This window comes from Pinus tabuliformis, chromosome 5_2, assembly GCF_031772625.1.
Source record: "Pinus tabuliformis cultivar Carrire ecotype Pingquan chromosome 5_2, CPIR1, whole genome shotgun sequence".
NCBI lineage: Eukaryota > Viridiplantae > Streptophyta > Pinopsida > Pinales > Pinaceae > Pinus > Pinus tabuliformis.
In genome coordinates, this window is record NC_142306.1 from 125,801,297 (window position 1) to 125,829,089 (window position 27,793).

Sequence of the window (27,793 nt, forward strand, 5' to 3'; positions counted from 1 at the left end):
TGCCATATTGATTGCATAAAGGGATAGTTGATAATCAAGTGTTCCACTAATTTAGATGATTGTGAACAATGGAAACATTTGATAGGCCCATGGAAGGAATGCTTCTACAAGTTTTCCCATCTTGGGGCCTTGTTGCAAAGGAGAAACCACATGAATAATTGTTCCTTTGGGGGGCACTGTGATTTTTTAAGCCTTTTTACACACCAAGGAGAAATGGGTTGTAGGTTGTCAAGGGACTGCATATATCCAAGTTTTGGCACATACACCTCCAAAGGGTTTGAAGCCCATATAAGTTGATTCAATTTCTCTAAAATAGATACAAAGGATTGTTGGATAGCTCTTATAAATGTTTCCTAGGCTGCAATATGATCACCTTCCAATTGTAGTTCCATCGAAGAGAGCCACCCTTGATTTCCAGGTGGATAGTCTCTCTTTGGAATTTAAGATAATACTGGAAACTCTCTCTGTTTAATTTTTTAATTAACAAATTCATGAGGATATGATTTTGTAGACTTCCAATCGAAGTGCCCTTCCCAATGAGAACTTGGGAACTATCTTCGAACGCACTCCTTGGCCCACATTAGAAAAACCTTGAATGGTAGTTTTTGAGGTAATATGTATATACCAATAGTTTTGCTTCCCCCTTCCTAAGTTTAGGTCTGAGTTATCCTAAATCAGAAAGAGATGCATTAGGATGAATGCCATCATCAATAGATATCACCACGAGCTTCTCATCTCTAGTTTTAGGATCAACAATCTTCAACACAAAAACAAGAAACACATTAAGTACCATATCAAAAACTCTCCAATGACTCCAACTTTGGAAATTACAAAACATGGGTCTTTTGTACCCTTTTTTCAACTGGGATGATCTCATCTTTGAACTTCCATACATTTGTTTCTATTGTGCGCCTATGAGATTCAACTTGAAAAACAATTATAGCAGTTAATATTCAAATCCCATTCCTTACCTTCAATGATTAATTCATATGAATTGCACCGACATTGACTTCACTCAAATCAAAAACTTAAAATAGCATCCATATACCATTTTTTGATCCTGGTGTTGACGTGAAACTCCATAGTGCCCAACTACATTTCTTGAGGTGATACCCATGGGAAAAAGACAATCTTGTGCTTTTATGAAAAAATCAACCTATTGCAAGGGGCAACAAAAACCATCAGTTCCTTTCACACAAATATTTAATGAAGTAATTATATATCTATCCTTGTGCAGTGTGTGTGTGTGTGTGTGTCTATATATACATATATATAGCTGTGTATAAATATGAAGGAAATAGTAAGCTATGTTAAAGACATAGAAGAGTATGGACAGAAACATCAAATTGAAACTACTGAAAATATCAAAAGCCTTGTGTTTACAACATCATTAACTTTTATTGATGCCTACCTTTGAATTGATTGAACCTTCCCATGCCAAAGGATTGGCAGTCACTGACTTCACTCTTGCATTGATGCCTGAAGCAGACAAATTGAAATTAGAAACATATCTAAATTCAAACCTGCTATTCAATGGTAGCAAATAGATAATGACATACCAATGGCATAAAATCCAGCTTTAATTGCAGCTACAAAATATGCAACTGCTTGTAGGCTCGAAGAGTATTGCCTATTGATAGTCCTAAGTGACTCCTGACAAGCAGTCTCTAGAGAGATGACATGGTAAGGAGCATGGAATTATCATAAAAACGTAGGCATCCAACAAGAAAATAACTCATTTGACACATGAAATGGTAGGATATACACCTAGGAATCCATCATAAAAGGTATCACTCCTGCACTTACTAGCATGTTGAGAGCCCAATTCAAGAACAATACCCACTACAATATCACCAACTTCAACTCGATTAAGTCCAATCTTGTCAATCAGTGCCTGCGAGAACCTAGAGAACATTTAAAGACAAATTTGTGCAATCATGGTTCATGGACCATAATGGTTAAGGGGGGAATTTCCAAACTGCATAAAAAAATCATCAATCAATCTATTGGTGTAATCACTAATCCAAAATTTCAAAACAAGAGCAAGAAAGTCATCGATAAGAGTATTCTTAAATCCTCCACGTTTAGCCTTGCAAATAGGGGTATCTGCGAAAGTGACAATCAGATAGAGAAAAACCAAGTGCAGATTAGCTAATCAACAAGAATTAAGAACTCTAAACTCAATCAATGAAATATTATGCAAAGCGTTGTAAGAGATTTCCTGAAAAACCATCAATTAAGCTAGAAAAAAATGGAAACTTACACAACAATGACAACATCATCACCAAACTCAATAACTCTTTCATAGGAATCATTGTCTCCAGCAGAAAATACTGAAGCCTGGTCGAAAGAAAATAATGATAAATGTTAAACGTATTCTCTTGCTAGAAGAGCCATTTTTTAAATCTACTCAACACAGTCTCGACTCTCTTCTAATGTAAAGCAGATAAAATACATTTTTAATATTATATTTTTGGTAAAACCAAATTAACAACTGCCAAAAACAAGGTTACAAGCTAATGGTTTCGGGTTCATGGTATTATGCCAGTTATATTTGGATGGAAGGAAGCCTACAAATAGGCTTATTAGTCTCCATTGTAATGTGCCAAGTTTTGAGTAAATGTGGGCTCCCTAGCCGTGAGTTGTAAATGGCCAAGGGTTTACCAACTTGGCGAGGGTTTCATGGAATTCCATTTGCTCGGTTTTACCCTATAGATGGGGTTTTCCTAGGGTATTTCCTAGGTTTGTTAGTGTGTGTGATTACTTCTATATTGTGTTCTTGTGAGTGTGTGTTATTTCTTCTATATTGTTTTGATGATTATGTTTATTTACCTTTCCTTTTATACATGCCATCAATTAAGTTGAATCTGAAATAAGCATCCATTAACCCCCATACAATAGAACCTCAAGCATTCCCAATTCATCAACACATTCAAACATATAGTGTCAAATTTATCATTTGAAAACAGCATCAACTACCACAACCATTGCACAGAAATCTATGAACAATAGTTTCTCACCTAAAAAATCCACAAAACATAACACTCAGAGCTCCTACCCCAACCTCCACCGAACTAAATTCAAAAAAGAGAACAAAAATAGGAAAGGCCAGTATGTAAGCATATAGTAGAGTTCACCATATTTTTTTATTTCAAAGAATTCCCAGTAAGTATCCACTTTTATGGATTACTTTAAATTTCCTTCTAGTGTTACAATTCCATTTAGGCTTTGACAAAACAGATAATTGTGCAGGTTGGGGTTGTCCAGTCTTCAAGGCATGCAGAGAGTCAAGTTTTTTCCTTTCACTCACCTCCTTTTTAGTAATTTTATGGAATTATTTTGGGCAATTGCAAACATGGTCCATTAGACTAGACTCATATATAATCCTAAAAATTAATAGTAACACTTAATAATTCACAAAAATCCATAACATCAAATTGCACCCAAAATACAAATGAAAAGGAGCTGAAGGATCTAGTTCCATTTTGAAAAAACAAAACATCTTGTATGAAGTTAGCTTCTACTTTAATTTCTAAAACTTATGTGGCAAAACCCATCAAAGTTCAAAGAACAATAATTTTGTAATTAAATTTAAAAATGAATAAGCCTCTTCATATTTTGGTTACAAATACGATGGCCTGCAACCTTGGCTCTCATCCATCATCACTGAAGACTCTGGCTCTAACGCTTGTTACATCCCCCCGACTCTCTTAGATAGTTGAACTACCAATACCTTGGTCAAGATTGAAATGGTTCAGTCTATTATTAATATTGAGGTTGTCATCTGTTATGTTGTCCTCCAGGTCTGTGATTTTTCCATCTGTGAATTTTACATCATTATCCTTTATGAGCTTCAGTAGAATTTTCCATTTAAACTAAATTTTCTTAAAAATCTTAGCTTCATTATGCCAATCCTCTTTGTTCAACTCCATCCATTGTCAATCCCCTAGATTAGATGATTGTTTTCTCCACCTTTTATAACCTTAGGCCACCTCACATGATACAGTCTCTTCCTAGTAGTTGTATCATGAAAGTGATGCCACAATGGCTTGGTGAGCTAACAAGTTTGGAAGAATTGTATATTTAACATGACTAGAGATGCCAATATTCCCATACACGACATGTGTTGTGCATTCCCTTATTTTCTTATATCATGAAAGTGATGCCACCATGGCTTGGTGAGCTAACAAGTTTGAAATTATTGTATATTTAACATGACTGGAGGTGCCAATATTCGCATACATCCACATGTGTCACACATTCCTTTTTTTTTTCAACATGGAGTGGTATGAATTCTCACTTAAATTTTCTTTAGTCCCAAATGATCTCAATAGTTACCTATCTAGTTCTTCATTTTATTGTACCATCTTGTTACATAGGAAAACCTTATTACAAGAATATTTGCAACAAGACACCTAATTTCATTCGAGAGATCCTGAATAATCCAATCTTTGATACCCCATTTATCTAAAACTTGATTACTGGAGGGTAGATTCTATTTCAATATTGAGTGTATCATTGCCTTATTAAGTACTTAAGTTATTCCCTGAATTGGAGCCTCAAATTCAACTTTTGTTTAATATGCTAATGGAGAAAGCAAAAATGATATTATCATTGTGTTGCATTATTACCTCATCATTCCCAGGTCTTCCTGCTTGGACGCTAACAGCCCCATCAAGATTTAGTATGAACTAACTCTCAGGAGGTCACTCTCTAGGCAAGGGGTTTAGTTTGGTGGAAAATTGTATCATGTTGTGGATGCATGTCTATATGTGCTCTTGTTTTGACTATTTTTAATCTTCTTTTTTTTCTTGACAGACTTTGTTGTTTTTCTGTGTACTTTGTTTCTACTTAATTTCTACTATGTCTGATTTTCACAAAATTGGGAAGATTTGTGACACTACAAAATATGATTGAATGGTAAGATAATCTGATTCACATTATATGGATTATTACTTATCTTTTGGTATGCCTATTCTAGCATTTGGTGAGAATTTTTTGCTTGTCACTTTGAAGAGGCAAAGTTTTGAACTTCATATGCTAAGTCTCTAAACTTATGGAACTGATAACCTGTGTACTTGAAGAGAAAAATAAAAATTGTAGAAAGTAAATAAAATGTGTACTTATATCGTTGTTTCATAGTTCCATGCATTATGAAAAATCTACAAATAGTTGGTTGCTCTTCAGACAAGCAATCTCATGATTTTTCCTTCTTAAGTAGCCCATCATGAACAACTTTGTAAAATAATGCTACATTGTATGACAGGTTTTATTTGTAGTTTAAATATTAGTTGAATTATGAATAGACATTGTTGGGCCCCTGGCCAAGTTTCCCAGTCAGTCTTTAACAATATCTTCTCAAAATGTATAAAAATTGTTTAGAGACTACATCAGAATCTAGAGCATGTTAGATTGGTTGCCTATAGAATATTCGTAATTGTACTTCTATTTGTATCAAACATCATACTATGTTCTTCATCCATTTCAGATATTCGAGAGATAGCTAAAGCATAGTAAAATTTTTGAAAACTGAATGATTTTTGGAGAAAATTTCATTTGGATATATTTTTTTTCATCAACAGTTTCCATGAAAATTTACTAATAAAATTATGATTATTGAAGCACTGAATTTTCAATTTATGTAGATCCCTTGTAATTCTAGCACCTGTTTCAAGGAATAGTTGTTGCCTGTGTTTGATAACTGTTCAACTATATTAACTTAGACTGGATTGTCTCCTACATGAGTTACACTGATTTTTTCTTACTATTTTTTCTCTTAAATAAATGAACATCCTTCTATATAATTTTGATGATTATAGGCTCTTCTCTAGTTTGTTGTTGAGAAAATAGATTTTATTTTCATTTTGGCATGGTTTATGATTGTTTAGAATCATGACTACTGGAAGCTGAGACCATGTTGTGGATTTGTCTTAGCTTCTAGTGGAAAATAGACAAGGAGTGTTTGGATTGGACTGAAGGAGATTAACATGAAGTAATGAGTTAATAGCAAAGCTAATTTGAAAACAAATAAAATTTATTTCTATATTCTAAGGATTTCTTCTAGCAAAGATTTTAACAATTACGAATGACTCAGAATCCCTCTTTTAAATGCTAAAGTTTGGAGTCGTACCCATTGCAAAGGTGTTCATGGTATGTTTCCATTGGTTTGTCATGGTTACAAAGTATTTCAACATTTTAACTCCCAACAATTGCAAGCTTCTTAATGGATAATATCCCTCTTTATCTTTTGCTACTCATTGCATGTTGAGGCATGTTCATTTTTAGGGTGGAAACAAAAAAATTGTATCACATTTACACATAATTACATTGGTGCCTAGCAAAGGGTTCTACCAAGACCTTTATTCTGTATTATTATTGGTTTACCTATCAAAGACCAATGCCTAAAATATTCTAACTGTTTGAACACAAACCATTAGTTCCTTGAGGGTGTAGATGGATTGGCAGAGTCTAGTTAGACATGTGAGCTATGTTACGAGGTCAAAACCCAAGGGGGTGGTGGGTGTATCCCCATAAGGTGGCTATAGCTTGCTGGAAAGGGCCATGATAAGAAAGAAATTAATTTATCCTTTACCAACCATGCCAAGATATGATCCTTAGGTGCCTTTTGTTCAAGCATTCCTAGATGAAATGTATAGATTCCTTGCTAATGGCCCTTTCTTCAAAAACCATCACCCTGGCCAATGTGTTAGCACCAAATTTCTATTCAAATCTTCATCGTTTTTTATTGCATAGGGTATCGCTGAGGGACATGTAGAACTACATGCCCCTTTGTGTCTAGAAAGAGTCTCAAAAACTCCTGAAAATGGTTTCCTCTATGCATTATGTTTCAAACTAGATCACTGACTGCACTCTACATATTTTAGATGTCATTTGTTGTTATTTTCAAAATAAGCTAGGAAAATAGAGGTAGGCCGCAATATTTTTCCTCCACCCAAAACAATGATAATTGTGCTTCCTATGCAATTCATTATGGCTAGTGGAGGAAAGTAGGCATCTTTCCTTAAATAAGAGAGCCCTAATTTAACATGACTGGAGGTCTCAGTATTCCCATACATCCACATGTGTCACACATTCTCTTATTTTCTTCCAACATGGAGTGGTATGAATTCTCACTTAAATTTTCTTTAGTCCCAAATGATCTCGTTAGTTACACTATCTGGCTCCTCATCTTATTAAACCATATTCCTACATAGGAAAACCTTATTACAAGAATATTTGTAACAAAACACCTTATTTCATTCAAGATATATTGAATACTCCAATCTTTGATATCCCATTTATTTAAAACCCAATTTATTGAGGGTAGAGTCCCTTTCAATATTGAACATGTCATTTCCTTATTCAGTACTTAAGTTAGTCTCTAAACTGGAGCCTACTTGGGCCTTAGCCCCCTTGTTGGCTTGAGGGTGCCTGACCTAGATTCAACGTTATTTAGCCAAACAAGTCCCTGAACTACTGGTCCTTTCGGAATCGGCCCACGAAGTGCGAACGAAAGTCTCACCCGAGGTAGTATGGGAGGATACTGGAACCATGCTTTTGCAGCCTTGAGATGGTTGTGATGTTGTTTGACCTCTTCTATACCTACCTTCGTGCAAGTGATATCACTCTAGGGCTTGTAAGACAACTCTTTATTCTGGCCTTCAATACCTTCGTGAAAGTATACGGTCGACCTTCCTGCAACCCTAACCTGTGGCTCAGGAACTTTCGCGTTGCTATGGCAGCATGCCACACAGATTTGTCAATTATCTAAGTGATTTGCTTATCTTGTCAAATAGTTAAATTTATGACCACGTAAGAAGATATTCGTGGTTGCATTTAATTATTCAATGTAACTACAACCATTAGCACATCATATAAGCATAATAAAGGAAATTCATACACAAGATATCCAAACCCATTAACAGAATAAATAGATAGAGATTGCAAAATAACTCCTTTTATTGATATCCTTCAAGTATTATAGACTTTGTTTGCCATGTCCACACAACTGCAGGGGTCCACGCACTCAACTGTAGAATTCTACTCTAGGCCTCTGCGCACTCAGCTGTAGGGCCTCTATGTACGCTACAACCCAAGACTTAGACTTCTTGCTATAAATCTATGACTCTTTTCCTCGTGTTCTCCCATTAACTACTTAGAGCTTAGCTCTTTCTATACAACCCCATGGTCCATGGACCATGGGTAGATTTGTTACAGTTGACTTTACTTTACAAAACTAAGGGCAGACTACCCTTTGTGAAACATAATACCTTCGCACTCCATGACCACAAAATTCGGAGAATTTACAATAATATTACCAAAACTTGACTTAAACATGGGATTTTAGCCCCAAAACTACCCTCGGGGGACCTCACTCCCAACAAGCCCCCAAAACAAACAGCGTGACTCACCCTCAAGTCACTCGGTAGGCATGGAGATCTTTTCACGAAGCTCCTCCAGCTTGACCGCAATGATCGCAACTTTGGCTGTGCAATGAGTTGCTGCCTGCTTCGCATCTTTGACGGTCTTCTCAGTTACTGCTCCTGCATTTTTAGCCTGAAGCTGTTGTTGCATCGCTTACAGAGTCGCAAGCTTCCCTTCAATATTTATTATCACTACATAAGCTTCCTCCAGCCAAGGCTTTAGTCGTGCCTTCAGCATTACTTCCTTGTGCAGCGTTGCTTCCACCTGTTCCTTCAGTTGCTTGGCTTCCTGAAGCTTGGCTAACCTTTGCGTCAGAGCGATGGTTTGCATTGTGCCCTTAACTTCTTCATAGCGCTGTTGGAGTTTGTGTGTTTTCGTCTGGAGCCTCTAGATGTTTGGGTCCTCCTGCAAGCTGGTCAGGACCTCAAACGACTGTTCAAACAACTATGTGCAATCTGCTATTGCACTCTACACTTCCGCAACTACTTCTGTGACAACGATCACCGATTGTTCCTTGACCTTTGGTGGTGTTGAAGGCTGAGCCCTCAACTGGAGCTCTGTATTCTGCAAGTTCAACTCCAACTATACCCATGCCATCTTCGTCTGAGTGTCACACACCCTTGTGGCCAATTTACGGATGCGGACCTTGAATAGCTTCTCCTCAAGAATGGCCAATTCTGGGACCATTCTGCAGGCCTCCTCTATGACCTATATGATCTTCTTACTATAGCTGGTCGCCTCAGCCTCGGTTGCCATGGCAGAATTCCTCTGTATGGCCATTTGGTCATTATTTATTCTCTACTTATTGATCACTTGGAGGGCACAGTTCTTGTGGCCCCTCGACTCGGAAAGTACTCCATCCTACAAGGAGTGGAGTGCTTCGCGCGGGAGCGCTATCAAGTTCAATCCTACTCCCTTCAAGGCACTGAAATTGGGCCTATCAGCCTCATTTTCTATTGTCAGTGCTTCATTTGGCAGCACTAGCACACTGGAAGCCTTTGTACGTAGCACATCAACAGCCTCTGATATGCCGATAGCCAAGCTGGTAGAAGTTGTACCAACTTGTGAAGCACGAGCCTGCAACTCCTACAGTCTAGTCTGGATAGCCCCTAGAACGATCTGTTGCTGCTTTTCAAATTGTTGCAGGGCCTCTGGGGTGACATCTCTAACTGTGTCATCGATGTCGTATAAATCTCCCTCTGTTAGTGTGATGGGGTCCAGGGAGGTCTTGGTTTCCTTGGACTTCTTTCTAGACCATCCCTTTTCTGACTCTCTCGTGCACTTAATATGGCCAGACATATCCTGAGGTTCCACGTCGTGGTGCTCTATGTCCTCTTCTTCAGTTGTAGGTGAAGGCAACCACACACCTTTGTCATAGCCCTGCTTTGTGCCTCTCATTTGTTTTCCTGCCTCCTTTCCTATCTTCTCCGCCTTGGCCTTCACAGCGGCCTCCTTCTTCCTCTTCTTGACCAGCTACTCCATCTTCAGATTGTCCTCGTCCTTTTTTTTTGTGTGGCGGACTTGTTTCCACCCACCACCAAGTCCATGGAGGTGTGCCACTCCACTGGCCATTTATCCAACACTACATCAATGGCATCATTTGTGGCTAGGTATGGCAAGTCGTACCACTTCTGCGCAGGGTCCTTCCATGCCCTGATTGAGATCCGATGGAAATCTGCTTTGAATTTGGCATAGCTCTGCAAGTTAGCATATATCATGGGTGACAATCACAGTTTGCGATTGATAGCCATCCTGATATTCATTTCCATCAGGATCCAGAATATTTTGTTGTCTCGAACGCACTCCATGTCCTTGGTTGCCCACAGCGAAGCGTACTTCGCTACTTCAAGGAGGTTCGGCATGACTAAAGGGAATTGGCTTTCTTCCGGTAGCTCCCACGCTACAAGCACAATTGATATCAAGAGCCACGCGTAGTGGAACATCTTGCTTTGCTCTTGCACTTCGCAGAAGTTGGTCAGGAACTCACCGCGAAGGTAGTCTGACCAATTAAACTAGACTCCTTCCATGCACTATTGTGTGAGAGCGTTGACAAGCGCTAACACCTCATCGACGCAACACTTTCGCACCACCTTTCCTGCAAGGATCTACATTGCCACCTTCACATCGAGGTCGCAGATGCTGGAGATTGCGTACCTACATGACTTCTGCACAAATTTGAATTTCTCTTTCATTTACTTTTCAAGCGCTAGCTCGCCACCCTTGCCCCCAAAAATCATCGCTAGATTTTTTCTTGTATATGGAAGGCCTATGATGCGATGAATCAACATATTGGTGATGGGTATCGGCTCCTCCAGCCACAGACACCCATCATGCACCAATCGTAGCAGCTACTTGATGACTAAGACTGTCACGGGGGTATGGTTATAGTGCAGTACACAGAGCAAGTTGAGTAATCCTGCCTTCTCTACTCCTCTGAGCCACTTCTGCGACTTCAGTGCAGTCATCCTTGTCTATGTATCTATGACGTAGTGCATCAACTATTCGATGGCCAGGTGCGAGAAATTCTCATGGTCTGCCAAGTCCCAGTCTTTGAGCTTCAAAATCAGCACCCGTGCCAACGCGGATCATCAAAAGTGATCTCATCTGGTAGCAATGGGGTTTGCAGGGGAGTCTTGCTTTCATCAATGTCCTTGGGGACCTTGGACTTAGGCTTACGCGGAGGGACATACTCTGAAAACCATGTAATATGGTTTGCATCCCGAGCTTCAAACTCCTCTATTTCCACTCCCACATCCTCATCGTCCATGGGGATGTCTCCGATATCCTGTTCTTCTGGCTCTAGGTTTATAGACTTGCCTTTATCCTGGGAAGTGAGCTTGGTGGGGTTTCGTCTTAGCGATGTGTGCACTAGGATGGTAGGTTTCTTGCCCTTCTTATCTTTCATGGTCTCCTTGGTTGGGGTTGGCTTCAGTATTGGCATTCTCTGGGATTTAGGGACCTCCGCCAGTACTTTGGCTACTTGTGGCGAAGCTTCCTTAGCCTGTTTCTCCATCTCTTGTGTCAGCTCTTCTACCACTTGTTGTGTATTGATAACTTCTAGGGGTTCTGACATAACACTCTCTATTAGTACTCGCGACGTCTCAAGAATGTTCGTAAATGAAGGGGTCTATTTGAGAACTATGAAAAACTCTGGGTCCATAGGCGTCTGAGAGCTCAACAGCTGAATACTAAAAATGCCAAGTGTTTCTCGCTGGACAACCACTTTTAATTTATAGGGAAATTTGAATTCAAATCTGACCATTCCCCCAAAATTGGTTCATTAATGCCAAATTTTCTTTTTTAGTGCTCCTCTCATTCATTGAGGAGAGTGGTACTCTCTTATCTTTAAACTATATGGAAATGTGTTCCATCTCCTCAGGAAAGCTTGCATGTTGTCATCCCCTAACAACCTAAACATGTCCTCAAAATGTGAAATTTCTTGCTCTTGGGTAGCTATATACCTTGTTGCAAGCTGAGGATCATTTTCAATTAAATTATGTGTACTGATGATGGCCATTGGATTGGACTTCTCAGCTCTGATCATAAGAGGCTCTGTTTGTTCTCTTGCCAATATCTTCTTCATTTTTGCAGCCCTTGCTTCCTCATGGTTCATCCATGATACCAAAGCCATCAACTGTAAATCTTGTAGCTTGGCATTAGAGTCCCATACATTCATGTCTCTTAAGGCCATGTTATGAAAATAAAACGTTGACCTCTTGGCCCTATCTTCCAATGTACTTTGATCAAAAAGATCAATGAGCTATCTATAATCCTAAAATGGCATAGTGCCTTTCTATGATAGGATCTTGATTTGGAACTGAAGCCACTGTTCCTTAATGTATAGGGCATAGGTTGTCTTGTTCAGTGATTCTCTCATTCTTGGCAAGCATAAAACAATGACGGGATGGGAAATGAGACTGACCGCATAAATAGGAGAGTATGAAATGTATCAGGTCATTTTGTACCTAGGGTCAAACGTGAATGTCCTACCAAAGAAGAATTGGGAGCGAATGGGGATGCCTGCGCTGCAATGGTCTCCGATTCAGCTAAGGATGGAAAATCAGCAGAAAATTATACCCATGGGGCGGCTGCAAGGGGCGACCGTGGATATTGAGGGAGTGAGCACGCTGGCGATTTTGAAGTAATAGAGATAGTGGATGATAGCAATCCATACCTTACACTCCTGTGAATTGACTAGGCTACTGATATGAATGGGGTAATCAATTTGAAGAAGTGAAAGATGATCTTTGAGAAGAAACCACTACGCGTAATAATACCCCTCGATCCTACTAAAGGATCGTGCTATACTGAATCTGTCCATGATTATGAGAGCGATGAAAACCTAGACTGTATCTATAAGATAATAGCGTGAGACTAAGACCGGGTGAATCCCATTGTGGATGGACGGATTATGTGGGATTGCGAGAGTTCCTACATTTCGGACTCCGACGAAGAAATAAAATGCTGGCAGAATCAGTTACATGAAGTAACTACGTTGAATTGCAACATGATGACCCAGTCGCTGCACCATGTGTCGTCAGAGGTAAGAACTCTGCCTACTTATGATGGTCTAAATGAGTTAGATATATTTTTGGATGCATTTGAAAGGGAGGTACCGAAAAAGTAGCGCTTCCAAGCCTTGGACTGCACACTACGCGCTACGCCCACAAGATGGTGGGGCATGCACAAGGGAAGCTTTGATGATTAGCGCGAATGTAGGAGGATGATGAGAACACAATTTGGGAAGCCTAAGATGTGACTGACAGATAAGTACGATGGGAAAAATTATCCACACATGCGTCTGGCCAAATGGACATAGTCTTATGGAGAAAAGCCCCAACCTGAGTGGGTGCACCTGTTCTGTCATACCATAGATGTTATCCCATTGAATCGGTATATAGAAATAGAGTTCCACCATGGGACAAGCGAATGGGATCTCCTGCAAGAAGAATTCATGATGAAATTTAGTTTTGAGGACGGATTTGACAATATTGACGAAGTGCTACAAGAAGTGAAAGCAACCATCTTTAGGATACCACAGGATCCTTCAGACATGATTCAACCTGAATGGGCTACTCAGTTGAGTCACGTGCTCAAATGTTATAATATAACTTTTGAAGTAGAGGACGAGGGTGCATGGAAGATTAACATTCCAAAAATAGAAGGCCACCATGAGGTTCAAGGACCGCAGATTGAGAACCCTAATATAACGCATCGGTGAAAACAAAACAAGTGAACATTGGTATGAAGGCAGAGCCCAAATTCGCAAATATTGGAGACTACTAGGAGGATGCGACGGTGGATAAGGTTGCTGAATTGCTCCTCGAATACCAAGATTTATTCCCTACCAAATTTACATATTTGAAAGGAATAATCAGAGACCTAGGAGTGATCAAGATCATGTTAAAGCCCCATACGAAGCTAGTTAAGCAGAGGCCTTACTGCCTCAATCCAAAAAACAAGGAGAAGGTTCTCTTAGAGCTAGAAAAAATGCTAGGGGCAGGCATCATTGAGCCTGTGGAAGAATCTGATTGGGTAAGCCCAATGGTGGTGCAAGAGAAGAAGTAGAAGGATGAGATAAGGATATGTGTGGATCTCAGAAAACTGAATGATGCTTGTGTGCATGATCCTTTCCTGACTCCATTCATCGATGAAGTGTTGGACAATGTAGGTGGATAGGAAGCATATTCCTTCACTGATGGGTACTCTGGGTACCACCAAATCAAAATCACACTAGCGGACAGGAGAAAGGCAACCTTTGCAACTGAGGGGGGTTGTTTTCAATACAATGTAATGTTGTTTGGATTGAAGAATGCGCCTACAATCTTTTTGTGCGTGGTTTTTGCAGAATTCAAGGAATTTATTCATAAGTTACTGGAGGTATATTCAAGAAGTGTCTATTCTGTGTTCCTTTTGGGAACCTATTGTGGAATGTGGTTTGCAAACAAGGACTGAAGGTAGACCCCACGAATATTGTGGTGATACTGAACTTGGAAGCACTGAGGAGTGTGAAATAGCTATGCGCTACTCTGGGACATATGGGATATTACAGAAAGTTTATCAAAAGCTATGCCTAGATCACCGCGCTGATGGAAAAATTGTTGAAGAAGGATGTCACATTTTTTTGGAATGATGACTGTAAGAAAAGCTTGGATATATTGAAATAAAAGATGGTTACCACATCGATTCTAGTCTACCCATACTAGAAGAAATAATTTCATGTACATGTCAATGCATCATGTATAGTTCTTGGGGAGGCACTAACACAAGATGGCAAAGAAGGCTTGGACCATCCTATCGCGTTCGCAAGCCACAAATTATCCAAAGTAGAGAACAACTATTCTACCACTGAACACGAGGGGCTAGCTATGGTGTATGTGCTCCAGAAGTACCGGCACTACTTGCTAGGACGCCATTTTAAGATGTATAGGGAGCACTCCATGCTGAAGTACGTGGTCAATAAGCCTATGTTGGGGGGTGAATTTGCAGATGGATCTTATTGTTCCAAGAGTACGATGTTGAAGTTGTTTTGAAGCCTTGACGATTGAATGTGGGACCAGACCATCTGTCACGCATCGAAACAAGGGAGGAACCTACTAACATGGAAGAAGGATTGCCTCATGCACAGCTATTTGTAGTGCGTGTCATGGATGGTAATTTCGAGGATATAATACACTTCCTAACAATAGGAACTGGACCAGAAGGATACTCTGTCCAGCAAAAGAAGGAATTAGTGGTGGGCACAACAAATTTCTCTATCATTGTTGGGCATCTATACAAGATGGGGATTGATGAGGCATTACGATGATGTACTTGAGTTTGAATGAAGCAGCATCCTCACGAATGCTCATGGGGGCATCGTGGGAGGACACTATGGAGGGAGAGCACTTGTGCAAAATATTCTATGTGCAGGGTTGTGGTGGCTAACCCTTGATCAGGATTCAAAAGCATATTGCAAGGCATGTGATGTATGTCAAAGAACAGGGAGGGCATCGCAGAGGGATGAAATTCCTTTGAATCCACAAATGGCGTTGCAACTCTTGAAGGAGAAACTCTGAAAGGAATAGGAGCTGCGCAAATATCATCTTAATCTAAGCCATAAATTTCATCTTTTCATGAATACTGACCTTAATGATCACTTTCCAGCTGACCTACACAATTTCTCCCTGGGTAGCGCAGCTACCTCCACGCTGTTGCGGACCTAGTGGCACATCCTTGCTTTGCACCATCTTCCAATCGTGCAGCTCCCCAACTTGGGTAGTGTAGTTTATAGTCTCATGCCTCCTTTCTGTTGCCTGGAGTGCTAATACTATGCTACATTCGTTTAGTCACCTAGCTAAATGACCGTTGTATGGCTTCAAGTGACTGCCATTCACATTTCTTGGGAAGGGTTCTCCATTTAACTGGACCAGTTGTACTGCTCCTCTATTGGTAATCTCCTTAATAACATAGGGCCCTAACCAGTGCATCCTGAATAGTTTGAGGAATTTATCAAACTTACTATCATACAACAAAACCAGATCATTTACCCTAAATGTGCGCAGCTTGATGTGTCGATCATGCCATGCCTTTTCACGTTGCTTTTGGACCTACTAGTGAAATTGAACCAAACATATTTCTTCTTCGAGCTCATCCAACGGTGCGAGCCTCTCTTCTAGGGCTATGTGATCCTTCATACATGTGAGTATCACTATGTGCAGACTAGGCACGATGTATTCCATAGGCATTACAGCTTCCACACCATAGACAATCCTAAAAGGGGTTTGTCCTGTCAACTTCTCGCATGTCATTCGATAAGCCCACAATACTGCAAGTATGTGTAGGTCCCAATCATTTCACTAAGCATTGCAAACCTTGGTCAACACGTTTTCAAGCACTTTTTTGAATGCCTCCATTGTCCCATTATCCTGTGGGTGATAAGGTATGCTCTTCTTGTGATATACCTAAAATTACTCAGTTAGTGCGTTGATTATCTCATTCAGGAAGTGTGTACCACAATCACTCATCAAGATCCTTGGACAACCAAATCACGCAAATACATTCTCAAATAAGAACTTTGTGGTCATTGCACCCATGCAATCCTTCACTAGCTGTGCTTCTGACCAATGACTCAAATACTCCATTGCAGTGATAATGTACCTTATTTATGCCTTCCCTTATGGTTGAATGGGTCCTACAATATCTATTTCCCACTACTCGAAGGGTTGCAATGCCATTTGTGGATTCAAAGGCATTTCATCCCTCCGCGATGGCCTCCTTGTTCTTTGGCATACATCACATGCCTTGAAATATGCTTTTGAATCCTAATCAAGGGTTGGCCACCACAAACCTGCATGTAGAATCTTCTGCGTAGTTTCTCTCCCTGCATAATGTCCTCCCACAGCACCCCCATGAGAGTTTGCGAGGATGTTTCTTCGTTCGAACTCAGGTACATACCATTGCAATACCTCATCAATCCCCATCTTGTATAGATGCCCAGCAATGACAAAGAAATTTGTCGCGCCCACCTTTAATTCCTTCTTTTGCTAGACAGAGCATCCTTCTGGTGCAGTTCTTTTTGTTAGGAAGTGTATTATATCCTTGAAATGACCATCCACAACACGCATTACAAATAGTTGCATGTCATGTAATCCTTCTTCCAAGTTAGTAGGTTCCTCCCCTATTTCTATGCGCGACAGATGGTCTGGTCCCGTGTTTAATTGTCTAGGCTTGAAAACAACTTCAAAATCGTACTCTTGGAACAATAAGAGCCATCTACGAATTCTCCCCCCAAAATAGGCTATTGACAAGGTACTTCAGCACAGAGTGATTCGTATACATCTTAAAATGGCCTCCTAGCAAGTAGTGTCGGTACTTCTGGAGCACATACACCATAGCTAGCCCCTCGCGTTCAGTGGTAGAATAGTTCTTCTCTACTTTGGATAATTTGCAGCTTGCGAATGTGATAGGATGGTCCAAGCCTTCTCTACCATCTTGTGTTAGTACTGCCCCCAGTACTATACATGACACATCGACATGTACATGAAATTATTTCTTCTAGTCCGGGAAGACTAGAATCAGCGTGGTAACCATCTTTTATTTCAATATATCCAAGCTTTTCTTACATTCATCGTTCCAACAAAATGGGACATCCTTCTTCAACAATTTTTCCATCGGCACGGTGATCTGGGCATAGCTTTTGATAAACTTTCTATAATATCCTGTATGTCCCAGAGTAGCGCGTAGCTGTTTCATACTCCTAGGCGCTTCCAAGTTCAGTATCACTGCAATCTTCATGGCGTCTACCATCAGTCCTTATCTACAAACCACATGCCCCAATAGGTTCCCAAAAGGAACACAGAACAGACACTTCTTGAGATTCAGTGCAATCTGGTATATTCGACAGGTATCCAGCATCAAGCGCAAGCTCACTACGTGGTGCTTAACCAACCCAAATATAGTCCAATCATCAAAATATACCTCCAGTAACTTATGAATAAATTCCTTGAATTCCGCAAAAACCACACACAAAAAGATTGCAGGCGCATTCTTCAATCCAAACGGCATTACATTGTATTGAAAATAACCCCCCTCAGTCACGAAGGTTGTCTTGCTTTTGTCCTCTGGTGTGATTTTTATTTGGTGGTACCCAGAGAACCCATTAGTGAAGGAATATGCTTCGTGGCTGCCTACATTATCCAACACTTCATCCATGAACGAAGTCGGGAAAGGATCATGCACAGAAGCATCATTCAGTTTTCTGAGATCCACACATATCCTTATCTCATCCTTCTACTTCTTCTCTTTCACCACCATTGGGCTTACCCAATCAGATTCTTCCACAAGGTCAATGATGCCTACAGCTAGCATTTTCTCTAGCTCTAGGAGAACCTTCTCCTTGTATTTTGGATTGAGGCAGTAAGACCTCTCCTTAACTAGCTCCATGTCGGGCTTTAACGTGATCATCATCACCCCTGGGTCTATGATTATTCCTTTCATATCTGTAAACTTGGTATGGAATAAATCCTGGTATTCGCAGAGTAATTCAATGACCTTATCCACTGTCGCATCATCCTAGTAGTCTCCAATCTTCGTGAATTTGGGCTCTACCTTCATACTAATGTTCAATTGTTTTGTTTTCACCGACGCGGTTATATATGGGTTCTCAATCTGCGGTCCTTGAACCTCACGATGGCCTTCTATTTTTGGAATGTTAATCTTCCACAGACCCTCGTCCTCTGCTTTAGAAGTTATATTATAACATTCGAGCAAGTGACTCAGCTGAGTAGCCCATTCAGGCTTAATCAGGTCTAAAGGATCCTGCGGTATCCTAAATATGGCTACTTCACTTCTTGTAGCACTTCATCAATATTGTCAAATCCATCCTCAAAACTGAATTTCATCATGAATCCTTCACACTGGATATCCCATTCGCTTGTCCCATGGCGGAACTCTATTTCTATATACCAATTCATTGGGATAACATCTAGGGTATGACAGAACAGGTGCACCCACTCAGGTTGGGGCTTTTCTCCATAAGCCTATGTCCATTTGGCTAGACGCATGTGTGGATCATTTTTCCCATCGTACTTATCTATCAGTCACATCTTAGGCTTCCCAAATCGTGTTCTCATCATCCTCCTACATTTGCGCCAATCATCAAAGATTCCCTTGTGCACACCCCACCATCTTGCAGCGTAGTGTGCAATGCCCAGTCTAAGACTTGGAAGTGCTACTTTTTTGGTACCTCCCTTTCAAATTCATCCAAAAATATATCTACCTCATTTATACCATCATAAGTAGGTATATTTCTTACCTCTAACGACACATAGTGCAGTGACTGGGTCATCATGTTGAAATTCAATGTAGTTACTTCATGTAACCGATTCTACCAGCATTTTATTTCTTCGTCAGAGTCTGAAGTGCAAGAACTCTCATGATCCCACGTAATCTGTCCATTCGCGGTGGGATTCACCCAGTCTTAGTCTCACGCTATTATCTTATAGATATAGTCCAAGTTGTCATCACTCTCATAATCATGGATAGATTTAGTATAGCGCGATCCTTCAGTGGGATCGAGGGGTATTATTACCCGTAGTGGTTTCTTCTCAAAGATCATCTTTCAATTCTTCAGATTGATTGCCCTATTCATATTAGTAGCCCAATCAATTCACAGGAGTGTAGGTTATGGATTGTTGTCATCCACTATCTCTATTACTTCAAAATCGCCAGTGCACTCATTCCCTCAATATCCACGATCACCCGCTGCAGTCGCCGCATGGGTATAATTTTTTGCTGATTCACCATCCTTAGTTGAATCGGAGACCATCGTGGTGCAAGCCTCCCCATTCACTCCCAATTCTGCTTTGGTAGGACATTCGCATTTGACCCCAGGTCCAAAATGACTAGATCCATTTCATACTCTCCTATTTTTGTGGTCAGTCTCATTTCCCATCCCGTCCTTGTTTTATGCTTGCCAATCTTTCATACTACGCGCGGCTCACTTGGCATGGTTCCAGTGCATCTATTGATGAGTTCTTGTAACACTTTCATAGCCTTACTGTTGTGCAGTAACTTCATACAGGTTTCCAGGAAAGTTGTGAGCATGTAGGGGTTTATCTTTGGCTTAGGCTTATCCTTGCTTCCTGAGGTGGAGGCCTCTGCGAAGCTCTTCTTAGCTTCCATGAAGGCTTCACAAGCACGCTCCAAATTGAACTCACCCTCTTTCACCAGGGCTTTGTGAACCCATGTATTGTCTTTTGGTTGTTTCTCCTTGTCATCTCCCATCACGATTCCACTTCTGAGTACTATATTTACATTTGGATCTTCCTCGCGTGGCTTAGATCTCATCATCTACAAGTTCTAAGTCAGTGAAGGTGGTAGCGCCCCTTTGTCACATATCCTACCTATCAACGTAGGACAATCTTCCATTTCATGATCAAACAGCAAGCAATACTTGCACGACAGACGCGTTGGATTATTGCAATCGTGGACATAGTGTCCTGGTCATCCACAATTGTAGCAAATCAACTGTCCTCGACCTCTACCAGGTCCTCCTCTACCTCGACCTCATCCGCGCCCTTGAAATCCTATCCACGCCATCCCTGCATTCTGGTCAAGAGGCCACGTTTCAGCCTGAACCCTCTAGGTGAGAGTTCGATCCATCATCAATTCATAGCTCCTGCAAGTATGCTCATCATGTCCTACCGACCTACAAAAGTTACAGAACAGCTGTGGCAGTGCTTGCACATACTTCTGTAGCAAGTGACAGTTATCCGTGGCATGTTTTCTGGCTACCTAACAGATAGTGCATCATAAGCCAGGCCCCACCCTAGGTCTTGCTTGAGCTTCTGACCTTAAAGGCATCGGTCCTCGTCCTACAAGGTAATTTGCAAAGACCTGGCGATGGTCTTTGTCATGACCCTGACTCTTGCATTTCAAGCACCATACCTCCTCACGTGCCTCTGGCCCAACCGTCCTATCCTCCTTTAGACTTTGCATCTCAAGGCACAAATTCTTCAGCTATTCATGGATCTGTTGAACTCCTAGATTAGGATATTGCATCAGAGTCTCATGTAGTCTCATGGCAATCTCCAAGGCCTCTGCCTTAGTTGTTATCTTCTACTGCGACTACGCACTCCTTAAGTGTGGTAGTAACGAAGCTAAAGGCCACTCATGATGATGTCCATCTGTCAAATTCATGTTGGCTTCATGAATTGTACATTTCAACCTCTGATCTAGTTCCTAAGGCATCTCGCCTAGTTGCATCATGATCTCTTTGAATCCCACAATCGACCACGCCTCAGATTTAGGCCTACTAAATTTTCTATTTAGTGTTGCCTGGATGTCCACTACTCCAACATTTAGGTTATCGTCAGAGTACTTAAAGGCATCGGTCCTAACCAGTGTCACCTTCTTTTATGATCATCTGTAACACCCTGAGCTTCCCATACAATCCTCACAATGACCCAGAATTGATCTCGGTCCTCATTTCCCAAGCCTTTGAACAAAGGCAACTTCACTGTGATTCCCATACTGAACCACGGTGGAGGTGGAGGTGGTATGGACGAAGTTGAAGGTGATGGTGGTGAAATCAGAGGTGGTGTGGTTGGAGGTGGTATTTGCTGGAATCCTTGTCTCATTAACTAAATAACACTTCATGGAGAAACCTTCTCTATCCCTTCTTCATCTCTTCGTGGAGGTGAAATCAAGGGGCTATACTCTGGACCCTTATTTCCTTCATTCCTATAATTTTTTTTGCTTCGTGTAGTCTTTAATATCAAGGTAGTTGCATAACCCATTTCTTGCACAACAACATTTTAATCAAAGTATTCAAAGATTTTACGTACTTACCTCACAGTCCTTTGAAAAAGCCTCGCTCCACCTCGCTATATTTGACTGAGGTGTCGACTCTGAATTCAGTCACAAATCCTTCTATGACGTGATCAAGCCAATGATCAATAGTGCGGGTGATCTTATCCTATGATTCTTCCAACCTTTCCACTAGCTTTGGGCTCCACACAATAGGGCCATCAAGTTTCCACCTTCCTTGGCTATCTGCTAGCTTCGCGATCCACTCGTATAGCTCAATAGGAAAGAGCAGAAAAATATTTTTTGGATCTCTATATACAGGTATTGGTCCAACCACTATTCTTTTGATAGTCGCAGTTTTCTGTTCTCCTATGCCGCGAATTCGTGGATCTTTCTACCCAACCAGTCTCCAATCTCATTCTTAGTTTGATTCCAGTGATACGACATCACACATCTCTTATGCAGATTTTTGTCTCGGCAAAAAAACCATTTGTTGGATTGAGGGGACCTGACCTAGGTTCAGCATTATTTAGCCAAACAAATCCCTACACTACTAGCCCTTTCGGCATCAACCTGGGAAGCGCGGGCCAAATTCTCACCCGAAGCAATATGGGGGGATGCTAGAACCAAGTTTCTGCACCCTTGAAATGGTTTTGATGTCATTTTATCTCTTCTATTCCTGCCTTCACGCAGGTGATCTTGCTCTAGGGCTTTTAAGACAACCCTTTATTTCGGCCTTCCATACCTTCGTGAAAGTATACAGTCGACCTTCGCGCAACCCTAAACTATGGCTTGGGTACTTTCACTGCTATGGCAGCGTGCCATGCAAATTCCTCAATTATCAAAGTGATTTTCTTATCTTTTAAAATACTTAAAGTTATCACCACGAAAGCAGATATTCATGATTGTGTTCAATTATTCAATGTAACTACAGTCATTCGCGCATCATATAAGCATAATAAAGGAAATTCATACACAAGATATCCAAAACAATTAACAAAATAAATACACAAAGACTGCAAAATAACTCCTTTTGTTGATATCCTTTAAGTATTATAGACGTTGTTTGCCTTGTGCACACAACTACAGTGGTCTGCGCACTCAGTTGTGGACTTCTACCCCAGGCCTCTGCGCACTCTGCTGCAGAGCCTCTACCTACGCTACAACCCAAGACTTAGACTTCTTGCTCTAAAGATATGTCTCTCTTCCTTTTGTTCTCCCATTAACTATAGATTATCTCTTTTTATACAATCTCATGGTCTGTGGACCATTGGTAGATCTCTTACAACCGACTTTAATTTACAAAACTAAGGGCAGACTACCCTTTATGACACATAATACCGTCACGCTCCATGACCACAAAATGTGGAGTCTTTACAATAATATTACAAAAACGTGACTTAAACATGGGCTTTTAGCCCCAAAACTGCCCTTGGAGGATCCCGCTCCCAACACCCCCCATCAAGATTTAGTGTGAACCCATTGGTAAGAGTGAAGACACAATCCGAGCATGAAATCAAGCTTGTAGGAAGATGATCTACATAAGCAAGTTGCAATGAAACATAGAATTTGGTAGATACTTTTAATTATGATTATGTTGCTTTGAGGTAGACTTGGACTCTTGGGGTCACCTCTAGAGAAAGAGTTAAAATTAAAATGCAGATATGATCATGAGTTGAACGCTATTTTTTGCTCCTCTGTTGAAATCTCGTGTTGACATACACGGGTTCCAAGTGTCCACTCTCAAGGGAACTGATGTATTTTTATTTTGCAACAAGCCACATGTTTCTTTTATTTGCATTGACCATCATTAACACACATTGAAACATTATACATACTCCAAAGTAAAAAATGTGTTTTTGAGACATATTATATACCTATTTTGTCTCCTTCAATGATTAGAAATTTAGTAGCTGGACCTATTAATTCTACTTTTGTTTTCCTTTTTGCTGTATGATAGGTTTGGTGCTATTCCCTATTATTTTGTTTTTCTTGGTTAGTGCGTGTAAATCATAAGCTCTATCATTCAATAAATAAGGATACATGATGTCAATTTGTGACATTGGTTGAGCATATTTAGTATCCATAAATATGTTTCTCACAAACAAAAGCATCGAAAAATTTGACTATACAACACAACTTCTTGATGGGTGGCATTCTGGGATGACAATAACAATAAATGGAAGCCTTTATATTGAACTTCGATTTCCATTAATAATAATAAAAAATTATATGATGTGCATACAAAATTTTTTTCATTCATGGTTTGAATTCTAGAATTCTAAGTGCTTATTGTCTTTCCCAAGTTAGTTGATCATAAGTCCCCTCACATATTAACATGGGATTAGACTGTTGCAAACTGAAGGATGGGGAACATGGTTTTTTTGGTTTGAATGCTTCCAGTCAATGATAGGAATTTCACCTGTGGACTTATGGAATCCATTCTTAGCTAAGCTTCTATGACCAGGGAATCTAATCCATCAAAAGTCACTCAGGGATAACACCTATCCCATCCACATGAAATGGCTCCTTTCAGAGGCTATCAGCCTACAAGGGGAAAGCATGTGACGAGTGGGATTTGAATCTATACGAGGAGGATCACAATATCTCTTTTTAACCACCTATGGTAGATCTCAATGGCATGGGGAACAAAATTGGCTTCCACATAATTATAAATGGTAAATGAGAATTTTTTTATTTATGATTTGTGTTTTGCAATAATTGTTTCTTTAGTAACTTTGAATTTAATGGCAATTTTGTAACTAAATGTTAGAGTTATGTTGGTAAATAATGCAAACTTTTTGGTGCATAGTTATGTTGTGGGTATATGTTCATATTATACATTGATATGCTCAGATGCTATGCTTCTGTACATTTTTCATCAATGATTATTTGTTTGTTGAACATTTTTGGACGATTTGTAGTTAGACTCAAGTTTGCAATATATCGAGGTGTTATTTAACTTTACTCATGATCAAACACCTCTTCAATTATTTGTAATATGTATGAGCTTTATAGGTCAACCATGCAAAATCGTTGATGTAATTTTGGTGTTTTTTTTTTACATGACTCTAGTCAATATGATAAAGATGCCTCTTTTAACTAGAATGACACCATATTTAGTTGATAGATTTCCTTGATATATTTAGTTCTCTAACTCTTCTTTGTAAAACCTTTTCCTCCCTCTCCGTTGTAGTCTAGCAACCAAATATTAATCCTATGATGCGCTAATCACAATCATTCAAACTATAGAACTTCATACAACCCCAAAATATTACACAAAATAATGTACAAACTATTCCCTTCCACATTCCCCCAGTCATCCTATAGACGTTCCTTTTCACCTCTCGGTGCAATTGTTAGTTATCATTAATAGGCAAAGAGTTCTTTCCTTGTTTCCATTCAATTGAATCTTTGGATACTTGCACTTGGTGTGGATTTGGAAGTGTTTGAATGCCCCTTGGATATTTTGTTGGTCTAACGGATATTAGTCAATCTTGTGCTTACAATTTTAACATCTGTTTAGTGGTTACATTTCAGGATCATTGTTAATGATCATTGTATTTTGACATCTTGAATTAATTAATTATGAGAAGCACTCTCAAATAGTTTTCTAGACCCCATGGCCAATAAGATTCAAGCATGTAGCTCATTATTCATAATTGTATCATATATACTCATTGATTTTTACTTTTTGGCATGCAAATCAATCTTTTAGAGGAAAAGTTTTATGCTTCCATGATAAAGTTACATGATTCAAAAGGTGAGAAATCAATCTTTAGTGTAATTCCAAATTTTAGGTTTCATAATTATAGGTCATTTATAGGCAATAAATGTATTCAAAGTTTCACTTCTAATTGAGTATTAAACTAAACATATTGAGTATCTTATACATAATTATTCCACTCCATAACTTCCATAACCATTAGGTAGGAACTTACAACTTCAATTCTATTTTTCTTGTTTAGTAAAAGATTTGCCAAGACGTTACAAAGTCTTATAATTTATTGAAATTTTTAGAATTTACAATTTATAAAGTTTCAAGGTATATTTTTTTGAAGTTGAATTCTTTAAAGGGTGCTATCTCAATGGAAGAGCACCTTCTTTACAAGCATGATGTTGGTGGTTCGATTCCATCATGCGCTGATATTCATATGAAATGGCGATGAGTAATTTTTGGTGATGAAGGCTTTTTTCACCATCACCAATGAGCTTATGGTGACATTTTTCAACCCTCACTAAAATATGAAATGGTGACGGTCAACGAATGCCACCATATATGCATCAATAGTGATGGCCATGAAAGGTCCATCACTATAAATCATATGAAATGGTGAGGATCATTATTTGTCATTATAATCATTATTCGTGACAGACCTTGAATGTCACCACAACACCTATACTTTTGGTAATGCAACCGTTGGTGACGTTCAATTTTTGGTGACAGATGTTGTTTTGACTGTCACCAATGAGCTTATAGTGACATTTTTTGACCTTCACCAAAATATGAAATGTTGACGGTCAATGAATGTCTCCATTTATATGCACCAATAGCGACAAACATGAAATGCCCACAATAAATTGTTGTTGTTCATTTGAAATGGTGACGGTCACTATCTGTCATTATAATCATTATTTGTGATGAACATTGAATGTGACCACAAATATACTTTTGGCAAGGCCACCTTTGGTAATGTTGAGATTTTTCATGATGGAGGCTTAGCTTCGTCACCATTGCTCATATGAAATGGTTACAACCACTATCTGTCATTATAAATCATTATTGGTGACGGACCTCAAATGTCACCACAACCTCCATACTTTTGGCGACGCCACCTTTGGTGACGTTAAGTTTTTGGTGAAAGAGGCTCTTTTGACCATCACCAATGAACTTATGGTGACATTTTTCGACGCTAACCAATGTCCCTTTTTCTTGTAGTGTGATGGAGGAATTAGTGGGAGATTCGGTAGTGGGGTGTAACCTGCAATAGTGGGGTGTAACCAACACTACTCAACAAATAAACTGAAGATTCACTAATAATTAATTAATGCATGTCAGATCAAAGAAAGACCCAGTTTATATTAGAGTTAAGGTAAAGTGTACTATCAGTTGTAAAATAATATAAATTAAACCTATGGTGCATGCAATAAGAATAAGGCCTAAAACAAATCAATCCTTAATTAGAGCACTCATTAATTTTAGCCATTCGAATTTCCTTTAAAAGGAGGAATGAAGGCACAATTTTAATCATTATTTTGGTGAGCACTAGTTGGTGGGACCAAGCAATAGGAAGCACACATTTGTGTATGGATCTTGTGAGAGAAAGGTGTTCCAAGAGAATGTTTTGCACAGGTTGGTAGTGAGACAAATAGAGATAATGCAAAGGTTTCTCGAGCTTGAGCAAAGCATTGTAATCTTCTCATATTTTCTGATTAATGCAATAAACAGATAGCAAGGGTTTTTAGCCATGGCTTTCCCCATAAAATTATTGTGTTATGTGTGATTGAATTCTTTCTCTTTTATGCTTTATTATTTCATCGATCGTTTATGATTTCTGCTGATGAGCAAAGTAGATTCAAGTCAATTATTTTAGCGTATTACAATTTGTAGTTTGAACATACAAGGAATTTCTACATGGTATCTGAGCTATATTTGTACAAATTTCTACATGGTATTAGATCTAAAATCACAATAGAAGAGAAGAACTCGAAGTTGTCCTTACATATTGATGGAGCTCTATTTCAAGGTAGATCCAGAAGACCCTATATGTAGAATTCTTAATGGAGCTACAAGGATGCTAGTGGGCAAATCAGTGGGCCAATAGTTAGTGACACAAAATGGATTTGTGATCATTGACATTGGTATATTGAGGAGCAGAGATATTTCCCATAGGGAGATTGAGACTCAGAGGAAGTGCAGTTTCAAAGGGATCATCCAATTGAAAGCTAATACTTCAAGATACGGGGAGATCAGACTCATTATTGCAGTAGTTGTAGCAGTTGTGCAGAAGCAACAACAAAGTAGTAGTAGCAGTAGTATGAGTAGATCAGATTTCACTTTGCATGTAGTTATACATGT

At 39.6% G+C, this 27,793-nt stretch overlaps 1 pseudogene; it reads right to left on the bottom strand.

Annotated features, from left to right (window-relative positions):
- Positions 1-580: 580 nt before the first annotated feature.
- On the bottom strand, positions 581-11,437 carry LOC149157820 (3-ketoacyl-CoA thiolase 2, peroxisomal-like; annotated as a pseudogene).
- Between the last annotated feature and the right edge of the window lie 16,356 nt (positions 11,438-27,793).